Genomic DNA, 7,646 nt, shown 5'->3' with positions numbered 1-7,646 from the left:
TAACTTTCTTTGTATCCCTGCAGTTTTGCACAATGCCTAATACACAATAAGCACTTAATAAATACTTACTGACTGATTGAAGTTAAGAAAGATAAGCTTGTATTAGGTAGTAGACACAAGTATGTAAATATACTTTCCTGTAGGTGGACTTCAATTATCTTGAATTAAATACTTCATTTCTACTATTCTTATTAAATATGTTACTTTATTACTAGCATCAATACTATGAATAAATAATGCAATACTTACCATCATATGGGCATGCATATGCCAAGATATAGTAACAGCCTAAAAAAGGAAATTCTCCTTAGAGCAAGGCTGACAAACTTTGGAACCACAGGTCAGATCCAATCCTCATCTGAATTTCATCCAGCACAGGGATAAGTGCCAAGAGATTGTATACTTTTAGTTGCAAAAATATACTATGCCTTTAAAAATCTTGAGTGTCAATGCCCTAAAAGAAAAAAGACAAAAAAGAAGAAAAATATACTTCATACAATTCTCCATGCCATGCTGCCTGCTACTCCAGACTTCTCCCCATAATGGAACTCAATTTCCCACCCTGGGGACCCTAAGATTCTGATTGATGACCATTTACTCTGGCTTTCCTGGTACTGATGCAGTCTAGGGGTGCTAGGAATCCTGAAATGCAAGGGTATGGGGGGAGGGTCTGCCTCAAAAGAATTACACCACTCAAGCCTTCTTCCAGTCCACGTAGTGAGTTTATTAAGACACCGGTTTGGTGGGCGAGATTCCTAGTGAATCTGTGATATCTGTGATGCCAATACAAGCAGGCCAGATTCTCAAGAAATCTGCACAATTTAATGGGAGTAAGATTGATATTTTATGCAGAAAGACTGTGGGAAGATCTGGATGGAATTAAGGAGTGGCAAGTAGCCTGAGGTGGGCCAGTGAGTCAGGTGCAGACAATGAGGGGCACAATGAAAGGACAGTTAAAAGGATTATACTGGGATGGGCCAGATGCCTCAGGGAAATGCCAGGACTTGGTTGCTGAAATTTGTGGGAAAGATCAAGGACTGAGGGTCTTTCCCTTTTAGGGGTTCAGGTTCTACCCCCATCATTGCCAGGTTCACCCAACCTCACTCTCTGGCTGTCTCCATGCCATCCAGCCATGGACATTCCTCACATCTCTTCCCAACTCTGGGTCTGAAAACAGTAATCAAATCACCACTGCTATTTCTGGAAAGGACCTGTCAATCAATTGCTTTATAACTTCAGTCACCATTCCCCGACTTCCTGTTCTAAACACTCTCCTCTAGACACCACTCCCCACTAGATGTTGTTTTCTCCTATTGGAATGTAAATTCTTTGAGGGCAGGAACTGTCTGGTACATAGTAAACACTTAATAAATGGTTTTCATTCATTCTCTGTGGGCAAGTCTTGCTGCTTTCCAAAATTAATAAATGTATATTGTATATGAATATATTATGAGCTTATCTAGTTTTATATTTTTATCATTTTACAAAATAATTACCATATTATTTCAAACACAGACCACATTTCCCTCCTGAAGTTAACTCGCATTGATAGGGTATAGGCTCTGGGAGTCCTCTTGAACTCTCCTTGAATCCACTTGATGAGATGTTTGCCTGAGGCCATAAGCCTTTCATTATCCCTAGGCCCAAATCTCTCCTTACTCTTAACCTAACCTAGCCCTCCATTGTCTGGCTACTTCGCACCCTTGATCCTATCAAAATATCTATGCCCAAATCTGTTACCCTTAAACTAGCCTAGCTCTCCCTTGTGTGTCATCTTCAGCTATTTCCCACCCTTATTCCCATTTCTAGAGTCTGACCCCCATTCCCATCAAGACCCTCCCAAACCCCTCTTCCCATCACCCCAGACTACTTGACCAGCCTAGATCCCTCCCAGGGTCTTTCTGTATATAAGTCTCATCTTGCCTCCATGAAGGTGCTCATATTCAATCTAGCGGAGCAGATTGAATCTGACCCACTTGTGTCAATCACCTTGCCCCAGAGTCACATATCCAGTATATATATGTCAGAGGTATGACTTGAACCCAGGTCTTCCTGGCTTGTGACCCAATACAAGTGTCAAAGATGGTGAGATTTCTTAAGACTCTGCCCAATATGGTAAATCTTTAATAAACTTTGTTTTTCTCTTTGGCTATAAGAAGGCTTGGGTCGAATTCATCCAGCAAGACCCAATGTGTCATTATTTTGGGGTCCTGAGCACCCCTGAATTCAACATATGGTTCCCTGACCTCATCAATATCGTACATTATTTTAGCCTATAATCATATTCTCATTGCTTTTCCTTTGTCCTGACACTAGCCTCCCCCGGTAAAAAAAGGATTTGCAGTTGTCCCACCGACGTTTCTTCCCCCATTGATGAGGGCACAGTCTCTGGGAACCCCCTTGAATCTGGAATACAGTCTCTGGGAGCCCCCTTGAACTGTCCTTGAATCTTCCAACTAGATCTGGCCTTCCCCAGAGACAATAGCCTCACATTATCATTAAGCCTAAACCTTGCCCTCTGTTGTTAACTATAGATATGCATGCCTTCAGTTACTTCCCAACCTTGATATTATCACTATCCATGCCTTCAGGAACTTCCTGCCCTTAATTCCATTCTCTTGGTTCCTGGACTCTGACCTCACCTGGTCCTCCTTAGACTTCCCCTCAAGACCCTCCCTAAACCCCTCCTCTAGTCACCCCAGACCACCCCTCAATCCCTCCTACAATCTTTGTGTATATAATCTCCATCTTGCCTCCATGAAGGTGCTCAGATTCAATCTAATTCGGTAGGTTGAATCTGGCCCGCTTGTGGAAACAGGTGTCACAAGGGGGCGGGGATTTCTTAAGACAGCCCATTGTGGTGAATCCCTAATAAACTTTGTCTTTTCCCTTGGCTGAGAAGGCTTGAGTCGAATTCTTTTGGCAGGACCCGGCGTGTAGGTATTTTGGGGTCTCAAGCACCCCTAAAAACCTATGGTTCCCTTACAATCATCATTTTTGCTATAACCTCTTCATTTTTGGTTCCCTGACCGGAAATACTGCTCATCTCAAGTTTTTCTCCAGCCAAGACTGGAAGGTAAGCCTCTCCCTATCCCAACCCCTCCTCGCTCTCCAAGCATTTTGGAAGTGCTTTTTTGGCCTGACTTCCCAGGTCCCCAGTAGGTCAGATAGCTGCTTGCTGTCTCGGACTCAGCCTGATGCTCTCAGGTTCTCGGTCCAGTGGTTTATGTTCAAGGCCATGGACCTGGGCACACCTTCTGAAGCATAGAGGACAAGGACAGATGCCCTATCTGGAAGTGTGCTCCCAATATTCCCAATTCTCTCAGCGCTAGGGAATGGGAAAATCTCAGGTACCTTTTTGTGTTTGTTTTTTCCTGTCTTGCTTTGTTCCTTTTTGAGGCTTACTCCCAGATCCTCCTTGCAGAGGAAGGGACTTCCAGCCCCCCCCCCCCCCCCCCCCCCCCCCCCCCCCCCCCCGGGCTCACAATGGGTCAATTCTCCTCAATCCCCAAAAATTCACCCTTGGGCTGTCTTTTACAAAATTGGAAAAAATTTAAGTTCTCTAAAGAACTTAAAAGGAAAAAGCTGGTACACCTTTTCAATACTGCTTGGCCACAATATCGCCTAGAAGGCCATGAAGATTCGCCTGTTTTTGGGACTTTACAATATAATACTCTTTTACAGTTAAAATTATATTGTCAGCAAGAAATAAAATGGACAGAAATTCCTTACATAATGACCTTCGTGGAGCTCTCCCGTTCTCAGAAAAGATTGTAAGATGCTCATAGCTAGAGCCCCCCCACAAAGGGGCAATGGGGGTCAACAGGACATTTTGGATAACCCCCTCCTTATGGCCCCCAGGGCTTCAGCCCCAGCCCCTCCTCCTGCTCCCCAACCTCCCCGGAGCACCCTTGTTTCCTGTGCTCCCCCTTCCATGGCCATCCCCTCTTTCTCTTGGTTTCCTGTAGTGCAACCCTCTTTTCCTGCCTCCTTCACGGTCCAAGTCTCCTGCCCTGCATCTCCTCCCATGGCACCCCCCCCCCCCCACCCCCCCCCCCCCCCCCCCCCCCCCCCCCCCCCCCCCACCCCCCCCCCCCCCCCCCCCCCGCGACCCCTGCTCAGGTCCCAGCCAAGGGTCTTGTTGAGGTGCCTCCTTCTGTGGCCCCTTCCCCTGAAGGGACCCCTACTCAGGTTCCAGCCTCAGGCCCTGCCCCCAAGGCAGTACCTCCTCCCCTGGCCCCTCTCTCTGAGGTGGTGCCCACTCAGGTCTCAGGGGTACCTCCCTCTCTGACCCCTACCCCTCTTCAGGTACCAGCTGATCTCTCTTGCTAGCCAGATGCCCTGGCCTTACAGTCTAATCTAGGTCAGCTGGAGGCTCCCAGCCCCTCCCTCACCAGAAGCAGGACTTCCTATATCCCTCCCCAAGCTCCAGGTCCCACAGTGCCTTCAAGGCTTTTTCCCCTGAGGGAAATGCCTGCCTCCCCTACTGGGACAAGGAGAGTGCATGTTCCATTCTCCATTTCAGATCTCAACCAAATTAAAGAAAAACTGGAGAGATACTCAGAAGATCCCACTAAGTTTACTGAGGGTTTTAGGGATCTGTCCCTACAATTTGAACTTTCTTGGTGTGATTTGCATATCCTTTTCTCTACCTGTTGTACCACTGAGGAGAAGAGGAGAATCTGGGAACATGCCCCAAAATTTGGGGATAGTTTGGCTAGCAATAACCCCATAAAATACCCCCCAGGAACAGCTGCTGTTCCAACTAGTGACCCAGGATGGAATTATCAAAGGAGTGAGGAGAGAGAAAAGAGAGACCATATGATAATTTGCCTGTAAGAAGGCCTAAGAACTGCATTTCAAAAGCAAATAAATTTTCAAAAAAATCAGGGAAGTTACTCAGGGAGAAAAGGAAAACCCTGCTCTTTTCCAAGCCCGACTAGTAGAAGTTATTAAGAAGTATACAAATTTGGATCCTGATTCTATTGAAGGGGCAGCAATACTTAACATGTATTTCATTAATCAGTCTGCCCCATATATTAGGAGGAAACTGCAGAAATTGGCAATGGGACCCCAAACACCTCAGGCCCAATTACTCAGGCCTTTGGAGTGTATAACAATAGAGACCTGGTTGCAGCAGAGGAAAGAAAACACAGGGAAAGAGCTAGAGACCGAGAACATGCTCAATTCTTGGCTGCTGTCATGGCCAGGAAAAGACCCAAGAAGTGCCCCTCCAGGGAGCCCCCTTGGAAGCCCATTGGCTTGGGCAGTGGGGAAACCTGCTTTCAATGACACAAGGAGGGTCACTGGTCCAAGGAGTGCCCCTCTAGGGCGCCCCCCTGGAAGAAGCCTCCAGGATCCAGGCCTCCAGGACCATGACCAGCATGTAACCAGGAGGGACATTGGAGGAAGGATTATCCCCGAGGCTGGAAAAGTGGTAGAGCCTCCTCCCAGTACCTTGTCCTCCAGTCTTCTCAAGACTCAGAAGGAGGGGAAGGCCTGGGGCTTGGCAGTGCTCCCACTCTCTGCACCTCTCTCGTGGAGCCCTAGGCAAAATCGAGGCTGAAGGTAAGGTTACCCATTTTATCATGGCTATGTTCTCTTGTTTTAACTAATTGCTCTGGCCCTCCAAGCTCCTCGACCCATCGGGTCAGGGGCATCAAGGATGTGTTGTTTGAACACTCCTTCTCTGGCCCTGCCCCCTTTGTTGGGAAGGGACCTGATGGTGAAATTGGGAAGCCAATTTTCTCTAGTTAAACCTCATAACTCCCTTTTCCCTCTGTTTCCCAGACCTCCCCATGTTCCCTCAGAGGTGTGGGAGAGGGTTGAGCCAATTGTTTGGGATCAGGGAATTCCTGGGCAAGCTACTTCTGCCACCCCAGCCATAGTTCCCCTCCATAGCCTTCAATATCCAATTAAGCCCAAGGCTTGGGAGGGACTGCAACCATTAATTGCCACTCAAGGCCCCAACTCACTCCCTCAAGATTGGGGCCCCTACCAAGCAAAAGCTTTTAAGACCTTGAAAACTAAGTTGACCACCACTCCAGCATTAGCTTTACCTAATCTAGAAAAACCTTTCACTCAGTATGTTGATGAAAGGAGAGGACAGGCCAAGCCACTTGCCTGTCTTCCAAAACAATTAGATTCTCTGACTGCTACAACCATTCCAATTGAGGAAGTTTCTAAACCTCTAGCAGACCAGCCCCTAGAAGCTCTGACTTGCCAGAGCACCCAGGAAGCAGAGGGCCACCGGTGCCTGGCTAACCACAGGCTCACCAAATATCAAACTTTGCTCTTAGAAACCCCCGACCTAATTTGGATGTGCTATACACTCGTGAACCCCAAAGCTGTGTGGTACACAGAACAAGTGGTTAGGGGAGCTAGGTATGAAATAGTCATCTTTAATTCCTTCTGGGGAAATTGTCCTTTATCTATACTCCTATACTGTCTGTTTGGTTGTTTGCTTAACCTCCTTGCTAGGTTTGTGTCCTCCAGGCTCCAAGCCATCAACTTCCAGATGACCGCTCAGACCTTGTACCCCTTGAACTGGACCCATCGAGCCGGGGACAGCTCTACACTCCTTGCCAGCAGGAAGCAGTTTCAGAAGCTGAGATCTTCGTCCCTGATCCCAAAAGAATTTGGGTCCTATTTGTTTGAGGGGGGAATGATGAGGGCACAGTCTCTGGGAGCCCCCTTGAACTGTCCTTGAATCTTCCAACTAGATCTGGCCTTCCCCAGAGACAATAGCCTCACATTATCATTAGGCCTAAACCTTGCCCTCTATTGTTAACTATGGATATGCATGCCTTCAGTTACTTCCCAACCTTGATATTATCACTATCCATGCCTTCAGGAACTTCCTGCCCTTAATTCCATTCTCTTGGTTCCTGGACTCTGACCTCACCTGGTCCTCCTTAGACTTCCCCTCAAGACCCTCCCTAAACCCCTCCTCTAGTCACCCCAGACCACCCCTCAATCCCTCCTACAATCTTTGTGTATATAATCTCCATCTTGCCTCCATGAAGGTGCTCAGATTCAATCTAATTCGGTAGGTTGAATCTGGCCCGCTTGTGGAAACAGGTGTCACAAGGGGGCGGGGATTTCTTAAGACAGCCCATTGTGGTGAATCCCTAATAAACTTTGTCTTTTCCCTTGGCTGAGAAGGCTTGAGTCGAATTCTTTTGGCAGGACCCGGCGTGTAGGTATTTTGGGGTCTCAAGCACCCCTAGAAACCTATGGTTCCCTTACAATCATCATTTTTGCTATAACCTCTTCACCATGACTCGTAATTCATACCAGTAAACAAGCTATTAGCCACCATTGCAAATGCTGGGTTCCTTCCCCATTGTTCTGCCAAAGGCCATAGGTAGCCTCCTGCTTCATCCCTCTTACTATTTAATTATCATAATAAGAATATTACATAGAGTAATTTTATCTAGTAGAAAGAGCATGGTATTGGAACTTGCCCCAAAGCCAGGAAGACCTGGGTTCAAGTCATACCTCTGACATACATATACTGGATATGTGACTCTGGGGCAAGGTGATTAACCTCTGGCAAGTCTCTAAGACAGGAAGTTTCATCAGTATTGAACTACATTGGAAGAGGAAGATGCCTCCAGGGAGTTTGTTCTACCAGTGAAGTCATA

The sequence above is a fragment of the Trichosurus vulpecula genome, chromosome 3 (genome assembly GCF_011100635.1).
Source record: "Trichosurus vulpecula isolate mTriVul1 chromosome 3, mTriVul1.pri, whole genome shotgun sequence".
Taxonomy (NCBI): Eukaryota; Metazoa; Chordata; class Mammalia; order Diprotodontia; family Phalangeridae; genus Trichosurus; species Trichosurus vulpecula.
Note: the sequence above shows the minus strand (reverse complement) of the source record.